Raw genomic sequence first — 17601 nt, 5'->3', positions numbered from 1 at the left:
AATCATACGTCAACATATCTTTTTACAGTATCAATAAGATCTTTGTTAAAATGTTAGATATCCTTTTCCTCCATAAGTTCATCTGACTAGACTCAGAATTATTCATGGAAGCCATAAATGAACCAAATCAATAGGAACTCTCACACACTCTTGAAATGCAAAAACATTCCCTACAAAAATATTTTCAAATTTCATTTCCATAATTGACTTTTTATGAACATTATACTATCCATTTCTGATTAGTAACTAAAATGCTCCATCCAGTTAGATGCATATCAGTGAATATTTGCTTCCATTAATATGTGTGTTTAGTAGGAAATTAATGACGTCAGAGCAGCAGAAGTTATATAATGCAGTCTTGTGCCTGCTTCAGGGACAGTGATTCCTTTTTCTCCCATTGTCTACTATTATTGCATTTTTGCTGAGATAACGTTTCCTGTTTTATTTGTCTCTGACATTCTTCTCTCCCTCTGTTCAACTCAGCCTCAGTATTTTTTGCCAGAACCACACTGATCCCCCACTGCCATTTGCATTCTCATTACCTCTGATACATATTCCCAGCTGACCTGGTAACACACCTGAAGGACTTCAGCACCAGTACTACTAGTGATGTTACAAATAACTGAGTCTTTAGTCCCCTCTATCTCACTTAAATTTGACTCCAATTTGCTGTACAGTTTTACTGGCACCTCCATGGTACTTCTTGTTGTGTAACACTTTTCTAGCCTCCATTTTTCCTGACTGGTCACCATTGCCTAACAATATATGGGGTGAAATCCTGGCCCTACTGAAGTCAAAGGCAAAGCTTCTAATAACTTCAGCAGAGTCTCTGTTCACCCACAATTTCTACTTGTCTTCAGCAGCTGAAATTCTGTCACACACAGTGCTAATGCACACAACACATTAGCACAGGCAGCTAACACCATGGTGTTACCCTGGCACGTCAGACTATGTCTTGAGAGCATGAAGCAGGTTACCTTCCCTAACTCTCTCATTCAGGGACATGTTAATCCCAGCTCCCTTATTTAAGTCCAGAATTCTACACCTGGTGTGAAGAGTGATTAAGAAACTATCTGGGCATTTCTTTACCTCAGAGGAGTTTCTTGGGAAATTTTTTCCTTGTTTGGTGATCTTTTCATCCAGTTGTACTAGGGGGTCTTAAAAACTCATAACCAGCACTTTTTGCATCTAAATAGATGCAGGAAAAAGTAGGTGTCAGGGAACTTGGCTCTTCAAATGTAAAGTAGCCCACAAAAGCTCAGACAACCAATAATTGACCAGAAATCATATAAGGGCCAGATCCTCATTGAAATCAATAGGAGCCAGGTGCCTAAGTACCTATAAATAAAAGTCACACTATCAACAGCATGTGCTACTGCCTGCTCTGCTCAGGCTGCCCAGATTGCTGATCTCCCTCGCACTCTGGCAGACTCCCTACATGCTGCCTCACACTCTTTCTAGTCTCCCATGAACTTGACCCACAATACCAAAAAGGTTTTCACTTCAATAAATAGTGGTAGGTGAGTCTGCCAAAGCCAACCAGAATGGGTAGGATAAAGGGAGGGAAACCATCTGGAGAATAAAATAGGAACACTCTTCTTCCTCCACGACAAGCCCTTTCCCCCATTTTTAGAATCAAACACTGAACTTTCTGAAATGTGCTCTCATTAATTTCTATTTCCAGGCTTCTTGGTGCTTTCTGCTTCCAACACAGCACAGGCAGCGTTAGAAATCTCAGGAGAAAACGTGGTTTCTTGAAAGTTCCTGCCAAGACAGCTGGCTAACTGGGATGGGCAGTCAAACTTGCAGGTTCAAATTGACACTGGTACACTTGAACCAGGTCTGGCAAGGTGCCAAGATCCTTTTTAGAGGGCATGAGAGCCCTCATCTCCCACTGGCATCAACAGGAATCTTAGGAAATGCTCGGTGCCTTGCAAGATCATCCCTCTTGAGATCACCCTGAAGAAATGTGCAGCGTAATGTTGTCCCTGAGCACATAGCCATATATAGTGATTACAAAGACAGGTGGTAGGAGCAGACTATAACAGGGAAGTGATGGCATGTCACCCCACACAAGACCTGAAGGGGTTAAGCTGGCAGGTGGGCTAATTAACCCCATAGGCTGCCCCTGGAAGAGGAACCAGGGAACAGGGATGAATTAGATATGATACTCAACTGGACGAGAACAGGAGGGGCCTATATAAAGCCCAGGAGCTGAGAGTAGAAGGGGGTTGCAGAGAGAGAGAAACTGCACTCACCATCAAGGTGAGAGACAGAAAGGGAGGAAGCAGCTGAGAGATCTAGCAGTAAGACTGCGCAGACCTTGACCGCTTGTTGTACGGTCCCTAGGCTGCAGTGGTGGATTAGCCACTAGGCCAATGGGGCCCTTGCCCAGGGGTCCTGGCCAACTGTGGGACCCTGGGGTGACCACCCAGCGCTCCTGCCAGGGAGCGGGGCAAGTCCCTGTATCCTGACCCCATTTCCCCAGCAGGAGCGCCCTGACCCCATTTCCCCAGAAGCAGTTGGGGGGACTGCAGGTGGAAGAGGTGGGGAAGGGCCCTCACATACTCTGGCCCAGGGCCCCAGAAACCTCTAATCCATCTCTGCTGGTCTGGAACCCCATGCAATGGGGACAGGGGCTGTGTTCCCCTACCAGGGACTGGACAGGGCTGTTAAAGGACAGGGAGAGGAAAGATTGCCTGGGTTCCAAGAGACTTTGATGTCCTGCAAGGAGAGGACTGCCATGACCTTACTGTGGGGCCAAGCATGAAGCAGGAGCAGTTGAGTCCTAAGAGAGCAAGATAGAGGGTGATGGAGTGAGTAATGACAGGAGGGGTGTTGGACTGGCAGAGCTAATCCCCAGAAGCAGTCAGAAGGAAGTGCTCCAGCCCTGAAAACAGCACCCCATGGCAAGGGGGTTTTAAATTCAGTTTAGAGGAGGTCTGGAATGTGAACCTCTTTTCATCATATGATAGTCTGCATGGCTGACAAAAGCTTAATGTACTGCATATACCTACATAGATAACTATCCTCTATTAGACTTTTAATCAGAAACATCTGATGTTATAAATAAGGGTGTGTCCATTATTAAACAAGCACTGACCTGCAGTACAACTGAAAAAACAAAAAAATTATCTTCTAGGTTTGCATAAAGAGTTTAAGTCAGTGTGTGGAATGTGGATAAAACTATTCTATTAGTACCTTAACATCCCTTTCTCCGTCTGGTGGGGAGCGTATCTCCCAGGATGAAGCTCCTGCATCCTCCATATCTTTCAACTGATGGGGATGTTCAGGGACTCATGATGCTGAACTATTTTCTACATCTTGTGTGTCAACTAAGGGAACTCTATTGTGAAATATTTTGGAGATTATCAACTCATTTTGGCGTTAACAGGGGTTATATGTATGTATTTATGTGAGGGCAATCCCCAGCTCAGTTTGACTAGAGACTTTAAGAAGCATAACATAAATCATATAAACATTTGCAGTGCATGATGGAGAAAAATGGTGATTGGTCTGATCCTAGACATAGCAGAGGAAACTGTGTTTCCTGGAATATGTATCGGTAGGAAGTACCTCTTAAATTAAAAACATAATAGAATCTAATAGCTGTGGGGAGGAAATTCTGGGCCATTTTCTGATGCAGACAAAGTGCAGCTTGTGTGAGTGAGCTGATAGATTTCAGTACACTGTAACTGAAGCCCCAGTGCTGGAAATGAATATTTATGATGCTGCTGTAGATGGTAGCTAGAGCAGCCATCCTTGAGAAGTGGAGAGTAAACACAGAGAAAAGTTTCTGAACGAAAAGAAAAAAAAGTGAATGGAGAAACAGGTCGTTATTTCTTTAAAAATACATCAATATATTTTTAATAAAACTGAAAACCTTGAGGATGAAAGAAAGAGTTGAAAAGGTTTTCACAGCCAATGCACATGATGTTAAATATCTTATTCACTCCTTGTCTCACTCTGTGGAGATCATAATTACTATCAAGTTAGTATTTAACCTATCAAATGAGCCTGACCTCAGGGAAGTGCAGTGCAAAGCTCTGTTTTCTCTCCAAAATGCTTGCTAATCTAGGTTTATTTAATGTATGCACATGGAGTAGGGATAGTTTGAGGACTGAATGCCCTCAAAAATTGCAAATGCCAGACATAAGAATGCAGATAACACCTTAGCACAACGGTGTAGTGGCAGGAAGGAGTGCCTGTAATTCTTAGGAAGGACATTATATTGATGATTTATTTTATTATAAAATACACTAATAGTTCTTATCGATATAATTATAGTCTTTTTTTTTAACAAGGACCTGATAGCCACAGAAGTATTCAGAAAAATTACAAGAATGTGTAGCGGGGGTTTTCAGATGCAGCTCAAAGTATACTAGGAGATACATTTCTGGGACTCTGATTGCTTCTGCTTAGTGAAAGCCAGGAGCCCCAGGAAGAGGTTTTGGGAGTAAATATTTCTCAGTTATTTATCCATTTCCAAACCAAAACTTGATAAGCTCAAAGGAGAAACAGAAAACACCTCAACTTACAACTGCCGGGAAGGTAATTCTAGTTAGATGCCTCCTGTCCCTTTCCCCTAAATAGTCCATGCATCTCCAAGCATAACATGTATTGGGACTATTGAGATAAAATGTTTGCCTCTGATGGGAATATTACATAGCACAGGGTAAACCCTGTTAAGCAAAATTCACAGTATCCAGCTGGGTATTGAGAATTGTAAGAAGAGAGCCCAAGGCATAAATCCTGTCATCAAAAATAAGTTCAGTAGAGTTGCTTTATGTCACTCTGTTGGAAGAAGAAACCTGAAAACTGTCTATTGTAAGATATTCCTGGTCCAAGGAGGGCCTTGGATGGTGTAGAACTGATATAGCCATTCCCATGGCCCCTTCCTACAGCTGAGGTGGTATCTCTATGCCCCTGTAGCCCTCAGTTGTCACAACAGACATCTGAGGCTGTTAGCAGCCAGTGTAAATTAGAAGAGAATGACTTAGAACAATCACAGAGAGAATAACTGTAGAGCTCCACAGTGTTATTTTAGAGCCACTTGCAGATTGTAATCCCATTTTAAATAACAGATTTTCAAAAAAGACTGCAGTAGGTCAGCCCATAAGCATCTGTATGGAAAAAACCATTTGCATGTGCAAATTAGTTAATGGTGCACCTATGTCCCTTTCTGCATGTCAATTATTCAATCTACATGCACAGCAAATAGTAATTTGAGTTTGTAATTTCAGTAATACCATATGCAAATGGATGGACAGGTATGAAATTTGAAAAATCTGCTGACACATACAGTTGCTTGCACACACATATACACTGTCAGAGGGAAGACTGGCCACTTTAGGGAGCTGGACTCTGCTCTGCCTGGATTTTGTTATGCCCTGTAGCAGGGTGTCACCCCTGTCATGCCCTAAAGGGCTTAAAACAGCCCTGGAGAAGGCTGTGGTGGAGAAATGCTAGGGTGATTGGGGGAAGCAGCCACAGGTGGGGCCACTCCCCAATCAGGCCACAGCTGGCCTTATAAGAGGGCTGAGGGCCAGAGACTGGAGCACACATTCTCTCTAGCTTCCTTGAGAGAGAGAAGGACTGGGATGCCTGGGAGGTGAGAAAGGTACCTGAGATGGAGCAGTGCTGGGGAAGGGCAGAGGGAGCTGGGGAGATCCAGCCTGGTAAAACCCCAGGCTGCAGGCCTTGGTGAAGACCAAAAAAGTTACTGGGGCTGCAGAGAGGCAGCCCAGAGATAGGCAGAGGCAGCTGGTCCAACCCCCGCTTGCCGATGATGAGTGGTTTACAGACTGCAGTCTGCCTCAGGGAGCGGGGGCTAGATGATGACAGCAGCAGCCACTGAGGCAAGGTGGGGATAGGGGGTTGGGGTTTCCCCTGGGGGGGAGACCCAGATTGTGGGTTACTGTGGGGGCAGAACCCTGACATCAAAGGGCACTGGGGTTCAGGAATGACACGGGGGCCAGCAGCAGGCAAGACACTGCCCTGCAGAGGGCACTCTGGCCTGGAACATACATTCCAGCAGGAGGCACCACGCCGGTGAATCCTGCCACATACACAAATCCATCACAAGGGGTATGAGACAGTGTGCGTTTGGTCAGGTGATCAGGATTACCAGATAGCACCCTGGGAGCAGGATTCCCTATAAAGGGAACATGTTCAATCAGTGAGAAGGAGAAAGACAAAGGGATGTAGGGTATTCAGAGGGGATTCAGAATCCTGTCCGGAGCTACCTTCAGTGAAAGGCAGGAGCAGAAGCCTTAAGAAGAGGAGGCTTGAGGAAACAGTGGACAGGAGGACCTGGGTTTTTGAGGAAGGACTGCTGAGTCCAGCCAAGGGCTGAAGAAATGAGGAGTGCAAGTCCCTGCATGGTGAGCATCAAGATTTCTGCTCCAACATAAGTACAAGTGAAAGCTATGCCCATGTGTGAGGTTAACTACAAGGGATAGAAAACCTTCTTGCCATAGGAAAGATCCTCACAACACTGACAGCCCCTTTGACCCAATACATCTCAACCAAGTAAAAAACCAAACCAATGCCCAATACTGAAACTAACCACAAGCAACCAATGCCCTAACAAAAGTAAATTATCCATCTTAAAAACAAAAGCTTTGCCCCAAGCAGAGCTTTTACCCTGAAAAAGGAAAAGCAGCAGAGACTTCATGAAGTCTACTAGGGACTTCAGTGTTGCGCCACTGGTTTTATGTGGAAGGTGCTTGGATACTCCTGTGATGGGCAGCTGTTTAAAACCCTAAGGCAGGCAAGGCAAACAAAGAGTTCTCCATGCTAAGCAAACATAAGTTTGGCTACATCTACTCTACAGTTTCTGTCAGCATAACTTATGTTGCTCAGGAGTGTGAATAAACCATCTCCTGAGCAACATAAGTTACACCAACATAAGTGCTGGTGTGGGCAGCACCACCACTGGCACAGCTTCTACCGCTCGCAGGGGCTGAAATAATTAAGCCGAAGGGAGAGCTATCTCCCATTGGCATACAGTGGCTACATTAGAGAGCTTACAGCAGCGCAGCTCCATCGGTGCAACTGTGCTGCTGTAAACTCTAGGGTAGCCTCTCTCTTACTCTCTGCAGGATCAAAAGAGCAGAACTTGTGCTTAACGTCGTAGATATGTCTTAACATGAGCCTCATCATGCTGAACAAATGCTTATCCCTGGGGCCTTACTTCTGCTACTAGGCGGGGATAACTTGAAAGCTGCTTTCATTATAGCAGGATCAGGTTTCCCTGTGCTCCCCAGTCCGCTCACCACCTTTTATCTGGTGCTTATATGTTTGTCAATCCACACTTGTGCAGTGCAAGAGCTAGTTCTGCATGATGGCTTTGCAAGCATGTAATAAAAAGTTTAAGCCTTTCACACTCAAATTAAAATAGCTCAAATGAGAAACATTTACTCACTGAAAGGAAACATATTTTAACAAAATGTGGCACTTATAGCACCTACCTGAAGACGCTGATGTACTGAAAAACTTCCAGCAGTAAGATTCAGGCATATGACATACTGACAATTGAGGATTTCTTTTAAAATCAGTTTGTCTGTCATACCTATGTAGTTACAAAATAACAAAGGGATAATAAAGTTCAATTGTATATTCACAGTTTGAGATTTCTATTGACAGATGTTCACACTGAATGCTGCTACAAGAAAGACTGATTATGTAGCCCTGTGTTAAAAGACCTGAAAAACCCTCCTTTGTTAAAACTCCCTTATACACCATTTGGAATCTTTTAAGGGACACTGTCAAGGTTGACAGGCTCCAAATTATACTGGCAGATTTAAAATAACCATCAAGTACGGAAAAAACCCCCAGCTGTCAGCCACTCCAAAAAAAGGGCTGCAACAGTGTTAAACATCCCAACTCCTGGCAGGGGAACATGAACTAGCAACAGTTAGCCCCTGGTGCTTGGTGAGAATCAGAACGATGGGTGCACAGAATGAGAGCTGATATATATGTGCCGTGCCATGCCATCGTGTGACAGAATGGACACCCTAGGTTCACACCCTACACCCTATTGTAGTAAGTTTTGTCTTGTAAGGTAACATTTGAAAATTCAACTTGCTGGTATCATCCTGATACAATGTGTGTGGCAACATTGTACATAAAGTTATAAGATTTCCCTGTATGATGTTATTAACAGGTTCCAACTCTACCACCCTGCCCAAACAGAAGCTGGCAAACAGGTCTGTCCTAAACAAAGGAATGTGTGTTCTGCTTAATTTGTGTTTAAGCAGTAAACAAAGTCATCAAGCAGGGATGGAAACAAAGAAAGTTCAACCAAGTGAGAAAAACCAGCAGGGAACATCCTTCCACAGTGACTCTTTGTCTCCTAATGTCCTACTGGAAATGACTTTCAAGAGAAGGGACTGAAACTATCAAAAAGAGGGACAAACACCCAAGGGACACCTCCTCACCCCCCCCCCCCGCCCATTGCATTCACTGCATCTGAAGTGACAAAGGACGCATTTGTTGGAGTCTGGAGGAGAGGTCCTGCCCTACCAAATTTGGTCAGTAAGACTGCTGAAAATATGGTGAGAAACTTTGCTAGGATCTGAAATAGTTTAAGTTCAGTATTAGTGAACATCTTATGTTCATTTTTCTTGTAACTATTTCTGACTTTTATGCCTCATTACTTGTACTCACTTGTATAAGCTTGTTTTGCTGTTTTATCTAATCCAGTGTGTTTAAACTGAAGTCTCTGAATAACTATTTGAGATAATCAGCTGACATATTTTATGAATAATGGATTTTATGAATAATTTGTACTGTCCAGGAGAAGGCTGGGCAGTACAGGACAAACATTTCTGGGGGGAAATCTAAGACTGAGTGTGTGTTGGGGCCACCCTGCAGTATAACCAAGGCTGATGAGAGCCGGAGTGTAACTCAAGTGTGACTGGCAGGCTGCAGTTACACACAGACACTCAAGGTGTGGCATGCATGCTGGAAGGCTGTTTCTGAGTGGCCCAGGTGGGAGCTACTTCAGCAAGGCATTGTAAGGCACCCAAGGTTGCAGGGATGACAGAGCTGTTCATTAGTCTGGATTGTACCCAGCTATGTCATACATCTCTTCTACTCTCCAGACATTTCAAAATTGTCATACTATCTTATCCACCTACAGGGGAGAGATCTTCATATGTTCGGCCTAATTCCAACATTTTGTCTTACAGTGGAGAACAGATCTCCTCTTCAATAATGTATCAAAGGCTACGTCTTCACTACCCGCCGTATCGGCGAGTAGCAATCGATTGCTCGGGGATCAATATATCGCGTCTCATCTAGACGTGATATATTGATCCCTGAATGCGCTTATATCGATTCCGGAACTCCACCAACCCCAACGGAGTTGTGGAGTCGACATGGGGAGCCGCAGACATCGATTCTGCGCTGTGAGGATGGTGAGTAATTCGATCTTAGATACTTCGACTTCAGCTACGTTATTCACGTAGCTGAAGTTGTGTATCTGAGATCGATTTTTCCCCCGTAGTGTAGACCAGCACACAGTTTTGTAAGTGTCCTTTCAAAAGGGAATATTATATAAAACTTATAGCACAGAACTCTTGGGTTCTAGTCTAAGAGCTGACTTGAAGTATGCCATCACTGTACTATACCCTTGTGCAATTTATTTAGCTTCTTTAGATCCTTGTTTACCTATCGTTAAACTAGATCTGATCATATTTGTCCAGTTCACAAGGATGTTGTGTGGTTTACTTTGTCCAGCCTAATCCTGAATCCTTGTTCAGACAAAAAACACTGCAGTAGTTTTGATTAAGGACTGAGAAGGATTTCATGACTTCCCCATCATGTGTATATAAAATGCTTTGAGCTCTTTGGATGGAAGTTGCTATAAAAGTGAAAAATATTATCATCATTAACTTCCCAATGAAATTTCTGCCAAAAAATGGAGGTTATATGAAATCCCTGACTTAAAAACACAGAAGGATCTCTCTGTTGCCATAGATGCATAAGGTGCTAGGTTTAGGTGAGTATACAGCCCATCTACATGGAAAATGACAGGAATGGAGGGGAAATATTTCATGTTTACTAATCAGATTTGTAGGAGGCACATTTTTCATGAAAATATTGCTAGTTGTTTTGCTGCATATTTACAGCAGCAACAGAAGAGTGGAACAGAACTGTCACACTCAAGCTGTCCCATTGTACCCAGCATGCTGTGTGCCTTCAAATGAACAAATCAAAACTTTGAGTTGACTTTTAATGTTAAGGCTGCATGAGATGAAAAGTGATGATTTCTACATATTGAATGTCAAAAACTGACTCTTTGCAGATACATTTTCTGGTACATAGAACAAAATAGGACAAATAGCTGGGAGAAGCTAGAGTCCAGCATAAAAATTTACCCCAGCTTCAAATGTATTTATCAATGGATCCGGGAGAGCAGATGACACAGACAGAATCTATTGCCTAATGGATCACTGACGGACAGACAACATGTTGAACAGCTACCTCACAAGAAACCTCAGTTCAGCCAGAAATAAGACATCATCATAAGACAACTTTTGTTAGGTTCAATACTTTTTGTAAGAAAATTTTAAAATGTGCTCATCCTTATGGCAGACGATTCTTTCTCATCAAAAATTGTAAAACTGACATTTTATGGATCTCCTTTAAATATTTGGTATCTCTAAAGAGAACATTATCATTTTAAGATCAGTAAAGTCCTGTACAGTATTTAGTCCTTTATTTTAACTGAGCTGTGTGGGCATACACTGGACTGACACTGGGTAGGATTACAGATGGTCAGTAATACTGGATGGAAATAGAGTCCCCAGTCCAATGATATTTACTCATTATATGATTGGGCAGGATACATTGCACACATTGTGTGTCTTGGTTTGGCTGGTTATAATACTGCACTTTCTGGGCTATGCTGTTAGCTGGTGGAAGTTGCCTAGCGTAGAAATAAGATGGAAGTTCTGTAGTTTAATTTCCTACAAAGCATTCTGCACAAGCAACAACTCTTCTGTATTCTTATTGTCCAGGAGCATCAATAAGAGAGAAGTTTATTTGGGGTCTTCCTTTTACTTTCAATAGCTCTTTTTCTAAAAAGATTGCATGTTCCAAAAATGCAAAATTAACTGAAACGAAACATGGAATCCTCAGAAAAACAGAATTAATCTCTAGCTTCCACAATGCATTTTTTCCCTCCAAGCCTGTATTTCCTTCTGGGCCCACACCATGAAGCTCCTATCATACACACTCATTACCACCATCCCAGAGATAGTGGACAAAATTTAGAAATGCAGCCATCTAAAGTAAAACCAGCCATCACCACAGTGATGCGCAAACTCTTGTGTTCATGCCAAGAATACAAGCCTTGTCTGTGAGGTGATTTCACCAGCCTTTTACAAAACATTTCTGTGAAATAGAGGGAAATAATCTCCACAAGATTCCCCGCAGAGCTTCTCTTCACACAGACCTACCACCTCTCACATTGCCTTCACATCCCTGCCTCCAGATCACCAGAGGTAGTTCTCTAGGAGTCTCAGGGCCTATGCATGGAGAGAGAGTATGACAGGATATCCGCAGCAAGGTAATCACAGAAATTTGAATACAGCCTAAGATTTCATTAGCTTTCCAGCAGCCCCTCTCCATCCAGGAAGGATGGTTCTAGGGGTTTCCCTTACAGTACAGTGATGCTGCCACACAGACAGCTCTTAACCTTCCCCAGATTTAGGAGGATACATGGCTTTGGGGGAGGGGCTACCTAAATTCCTTATTTCTTTCATTAGAGGTTATATTCCTTCCCCTGCTCTACAGCCTGGACATATTCCTTCACTCATAGTGCTTTCATGGAGATCCCAAATGCTCAGCTTCACACAGGCTGCACACTGGTTCAGAGGTCTGGCCATTCTGATATAAAACCAGGATCTGAGTGACTTGCTGTAATAGGAACTCTTCAAGTAAATAACAATAACACTGATAACTTTGAAAAATTTTACCAATGACTGTAGTCAAGATGTTGTGCAATTAGAGCATGACATTGGACAGTACCATAGGCATCAACCTCAAGAACATTAAGATAATCAATTAAATAAATACATTTTTAGCACCTGAGGGAGAATAATTTCTTTGAGTTTCCTTTTCCAAGGGTCTTTTGAGAACACCTGTCAATGGAAGAGATGCTGTGTAAGGATAAATGTTGAGGCATTGGTATAGCAGAAGGCCTCATGCTTACAAACGCTTGACCAGCTGCTTCACTTTAAGCACATGAATCCTCCCACTGGACAGATGATGTCTTTAAGGTGACGCGCCTGCTGACGTGTTTGCAGGTTCAGAGCCCAAATGTTGCTCTTTGGATAATAATTTAGATGAATTGCTTTCCATGCAGCCCTCCCTTAAACCAGAAAACCTAATCAGGTATCACTCTATTTACGGACACAGACTGTTCATTTTTAATATCTGATGGTTACCACAACAGAAGAGATTATGACAAACCATTAAATAAACTTAAAAGGGAGGCTCAAATACTTCATATAGTTTACAGTTTATTTATGTTCTCCATTGTTTTAAACAGCTTCTTAAAATTTTGAAATAAAATGTTGCCCAACAAATATTGATGGTTACTGTTTGGCACTTCTTCCCTTTAGTTCCCTACATTTATTTTAAGGGAATTTAGGGCTAGTAGAGAGAAGATGCCAGCCTGATTGCTCTGAGGAATGAAGCCCTCTTCTCTTTGTCAGTCACAGAATTGCAGACTTAGTACCATACAGGCAGAGGGAGCTCATGTTTTCCCCACAGTGACCTGGAAGGACCTCTGCTAGGGTGGAGGTTAACGTTCAGTTTATATATGCACACTATACTTCTGCCCTTTTTGCTGAGTCTGCCTGCATGTGTACCAAAGCTTCTGTGATTCAGACACATCTTAGAAACTTAACTGAGGGCTTCAATTCATTTTTCATAGGCAATGGGATGGTCAGGTAATGATTTGTTCACATTATCAATTTGAACCACTGATCTGGAAGCTAAATGCTCCTTATCCCAGTGCCAATTTCTGAGCCACCTTGTCTCTTTTAGCTCTTGTTTTCATTTTTCTTTTGGTTAATTCTTTGGTTGCACATCATCAGCAATAGCAGAATATCACATACGGAGGATTTTTTCATGAACTTGTGCTCTTTCTACTGGTTCCGTTGTAGCATAGTGCAAAATATTGTAGAATCTATGTAAATAGTGGCTGTATTTTTCAATATCTTTATTACAATAAAGGTGGTAAAAATAAACTTTTGGAATCAGGACATTTTCCACCAGAGTTTAACAATTTTACATCAGGTATTGAGCCTAGACTAATAGCATTTCTTTAATTGCAATCCCACTCTCCTGCCATATACTATAAAAATCTAATACTTCATGCACAACATTTACCATAGTGAAAGATATTTATTCACCATTATATTGGTGATTTGCTACGTGATTACCATGTCTAACTTGGAAAAGGAAATGGTAAACATTATGTGAACTCTTCCACTAGAAAGGATAACATTCCTTTTGGAGAGTTACTGTCAACCATTAATTGAGCTATTTGGGTTGTTTAGGCACAAACTGAATGTGCATGTGTCCTTATGATAAATAAATGGCACAGGGGAGTTTACAATTTTAAGGCCTGATTCTCCTCTCCCTTAAACCAGTGCTAATCAATAGTAACTCTATCAAAATGAATTGAGTCTCACTTGTACAGAGACAGGCTAAGTGAGAGGAGAATCAGGTCCTTGGAGTGGGGAATGGTTACAATTACATACACTGAAGCATAGCAGATGTTGTGTAGTAAATGAAAGGGACTTTGGCCACCATGTAATCTTCTGATAGCTTGCTAACTTTGTCAGACACAAAGACTGCTTTTCCAACGCCAGCATTTCCAATTAGCATAATTGGCTTCCCCTTCTCCAAAAGTAAATCCACAAAATATCTCAGGTAAACTGTCTCAGCAGTATGAATCAAGACAGTCTACTTGCAAGAAAAAAAATCAAGGTGTATGTGTGTCAGAGACAAAGAAAAGATGTATGTTATGCAGTTAAAAGAGTTTAAACACTACTATAAAGCAAATAGTTTGCCTTTAATACTCCAAAGTAGTGACAAGAAAGTGAACTAATATGCAAGATTAAACAAGTGGAAATATACAGCAGAATTTATATTCATCATAATCTTATTAACACTACAAAGATCAGAAATTAAATAGATAGTCTAGTAAGATTACATTATAGGGCGTTTATAACTCAATGTAGTAGGATACTACATTTTCCTGTCACTGGCAAGATAGTGAAATATAATATTAGAATTATTACAATATCTATATACACATTTTCAAATATAAATGGCATGCTACAAACATAACTCATTCCACTACTGTATGATTCTGTTGAAAAAATATAACATGGATATAAATGAAGAAAAATGATGCTGAATTGCCTTACCAGCTAGTTGGAATGAAATACTATCCAAGAAGATCAGAATTAAAATTGGGAAACTGAGTAAATACTGTAGCAATAGTTTCATTCTCAGAAAAGCACCAGTTTCTTTTGAAAATGAAATTGCAGATATACTTTAATATTTATCACACCAGGTACTTCATTCACACTATACAAAATAGCCATATCATTGGCAGAAATGAAGTATGAAGCCAGCTTCTATAGCAGATAAAATTAGAATCTAGTGAGTGGTGGAGAAAAAAGATTTCTCTCTACAAGACTCCAAATAAAAAATAAAATATAGGGCCTGTAATGCACCATTATTAATACAAACCTTTGAACTAGAGGAGGCAGATAGAAAAATGTATAGTCATGATGTGTTTTTCATATTGAATAAATCCCACACCTTCAGTTGTGTTCCAACTGTCCGGCTGTGCATATGCAACATATTAACACAAGTCATGAGTGGAAAGGTTACGTGTGCTAAAACAGTACTGCTAAGGCATAAAACAGCATGTCTAACGATTAAAACATGGCAATGGGAAACAGGGTTTCTGAATTCTTCTCTTGCATCTGCCATTAAGAGAGAAATGTGTTCTTGAGATAGGTTAGGTCTGCACTATAAACTTACACTGGTCTCTCTATGTCGCTCAGGGGTGTGAAAAATCCATACCGTGAGCAACGCAGTTATACCAACTTAAGGGAGAGGCGGTAGCTATGCTGACAGGAGAAGCTCTCCTGTTGGCATAGTAGCCCCTTCACTGAAGCACTGCAGCATTTTATGTGTAGACCTGTCCTTTGTCAGTTAACCAGCATAATAGATTTAAAACTTTCATTAAAATTAATGTTTAAAATTAAATAGACACAAGTTAAGAGGGAAGGTACTGTACATCTGGGGTCAGGCTTGAGTTATGAGGGATTACAGGTATCGGTTGCAAGGGTGAAGAGATACACACATATCACATAACCAGCATTGACCCAGATTGGGGTGCAAGAGTTTTTAAAGTGTCAGTGGATAAGTGGGTTTGAGGACACCACCCATGGAATGTATAAGGAGTCCAAGTCAGTATCTATGTAGCGAATGAATACATGGGTGGGGTGCATCCCTTGGTTCATCAGGGAAGTAAATGGGTTATTTCTCTGGTCGGTGGTCTCGATTACTCAGTGTGGTATTGACGGTGTCCTGTGATGTGTTCCATATAAATGTCTCTGATCCACCTGATGGTGTCAGACACCATGAGCTGTCTCATGAGCCTGGCGTAGCGTTGACCAACTCTGCAAGCTCTCAGAACCGGCTCGTTGTGGGGGTCCCACGAACCCAGGGCTCCCATGATCAGCATGTGTATCTGGACCTCATAACCCTGGGCTCTCAGGGTCTTGGCCAGCGGGGTGTACTTCGACGCCTTCCGGGCTCGGTCCTCGTGGAAGGCCAGTGACCTGTTTTCAAAGGACACTGTGACATCTGCCATGAGGACTTTCTTCTTTTCTTCGTCCATCACGACGATGTTGGGTCGCAGTCTCCTGTCTGTCCCGGGGATGGCTGAGTCGACGGTGATCTTCCCCAGCAACGGTGAGATGGCTTTCACTAGCCGGCTCTGGATGGCGTTGTGGTGGTGCCGCCAGGCTACGGAGTGCTGTTTGCATCCACATAGGATGTGGGCAGGGTCTCGTTTGCGTAGCCACACTTCCTGCAGTGCTTGTCCCAGTTGCCGTGGCGGTTGACTTTGTTGAGGGGAACGCAGTTGAGTCAGGCCCTTTGGACAAACCACCAGTCGGTGAACCTGGTGAAGCTGCCCCCGGGGAGGAAGTGGTTGCTGGTGTACCACTTGCTGGACACCTCGAACACCTTGCCCTGGTCCGGCTTCCGCTTTAGGTTCTCGGCATAGTGGCAGCACATGGCATCTTTCAGGGTCCTTTTCAGCATAGATCTGGTGGTTGGGGTGATGATGGTGTGGTCCAGGGTCTTTATGCATGGCACCAGTATTCCCAGCTCCCGGCGTTCCTCACACCACTTCCAGCGGCAGCTGATTCTCTTTCCCAGGTGTCTCGAGGTGTTGTGGGCACGGGACCAGAGAGAGGACAGGTCTCCCTCAGTCTCCCCCGAACTCAGCCTCCAGGGAGCTGCTGAGGTAGATGGCGATGTCCTGCTCAGAGGGGGCCCTGGCAATGCGTTTCCTGACCACGTCCCAAACAGCTTCCTGCACAATGCTCATCACCATCGGGTTCAGGCACATCAGGAGGCAGAAGGCATGGGTCATCACCGCCACATCGCACAGGTCACCCATCCGAGGTCTGTTGGCGCCGCTCTGCCTGTGGGAAATGTAGATGATGTCGGTGCTGTCCCTCTGGGGAAGGTAGAGCCATTTCCTCATCAGCTGCCTGATGGTGCTCTCAGCCTTGTTCAGGGGCACCGAGGACAAAGGAGATGCAGGAGATCAGGAAGGTATTGAGAGCTTTGATCTTTTGCCAGGGGGCAGGCAGGGAGGAGTCAATTCTAAATAGCTACTTGACAGGGATGTTGCAAGACTTAATTAAGGTCTTTTATTTGATCCTTGGGTGTAAGATGCTAGATAAGTACATAGTATTTTAACATGGAGAAATGGCAGATTCCTCTTAATTAAGGCTGCAATCACCTTCCATTGTAGAAAGCTTTTTTTCTTTATAGCTTTGGCTTGACCTAAAATTTGCCATGTTTACTCTGAACATAACCAGCCATGTTTCTATCTCTGTCAATGAAACTGACAAAAACAAAAAAACAACCCACCCAAAATAAGATGACAAAAATATTTTCATCATCAGTCTCTCAGCTGACTATTTTCAAAAGTGAAAAGAAACTCCAGTATCTGGTAAAATTACTCTTCCTCCTCCTCCTATGTTTCCCTCCAATGGCAATGTCCAGATGGGATAATTGAGGAACACAGGCTTAAATGATTTGCCAAAGATCATACTTTGTACGAAGTTTGTGGCAGAGTTTTGAACAGAATTCTGATCTTACTGGTGGGTAAGGCTACGTCTTCTAGGACTACACAAAATAAAACCATAAAAAACAAACCAAACAATCAACAAACTTTGGGAAATTACAAAATTAAAACATTTGGTTTAAAAAACTCATTAAATCTGCTAAGAGCCAACAATGTTCTGACCTATAATATTA

At 42.6% G+C, this 17601-nt stretch overlaps 1 protein-coding gene and 1 pseudogene across 1 annotated transcript in view; one reads left to right on the top strand and one right to left on the bottom strand.

Moving 5' to 3' along the window:
• The window catches only part of MAP3K20 (mitogen-activated protein kinase kinase kinase 20), a 564831-nt gene that overhangs the window by 304307 nt on the left and 242923 nt on the right, over nt 1-17601 (top strand). The window lies entirely within an intron of this gene.
• The window catches only part of LOC127030193 (dynein axonemal heavy chain 11-like), a 243483-nt pseudogene that overhangs the window by 103019 nt on the left and 122863 nt on the right, over nt 1-17601 (bottom strand).

The sequence above is a fragment of the Gopherus flavomarginatus genome, chromosome 10, assembly GCF_025201925.1.
Source record: "Gopherus flavomarginatus isolate rGopFla2 chromosome 10, rGopFla2.mat.asm, whole genome shotgun sequence".
Classification (NCBI taxonomy): domain Eukaryota; kingdom Metazoa; phylum Chordata; order Testudines; family Testudinidae; genus Gopherus; species Gopherus flavomarginatus.
The sequence above is the reverse complement of the archived record's forward strand: the minus strand, read 5'-3'. Positions and strand labels throughout refer to the sequence as shown.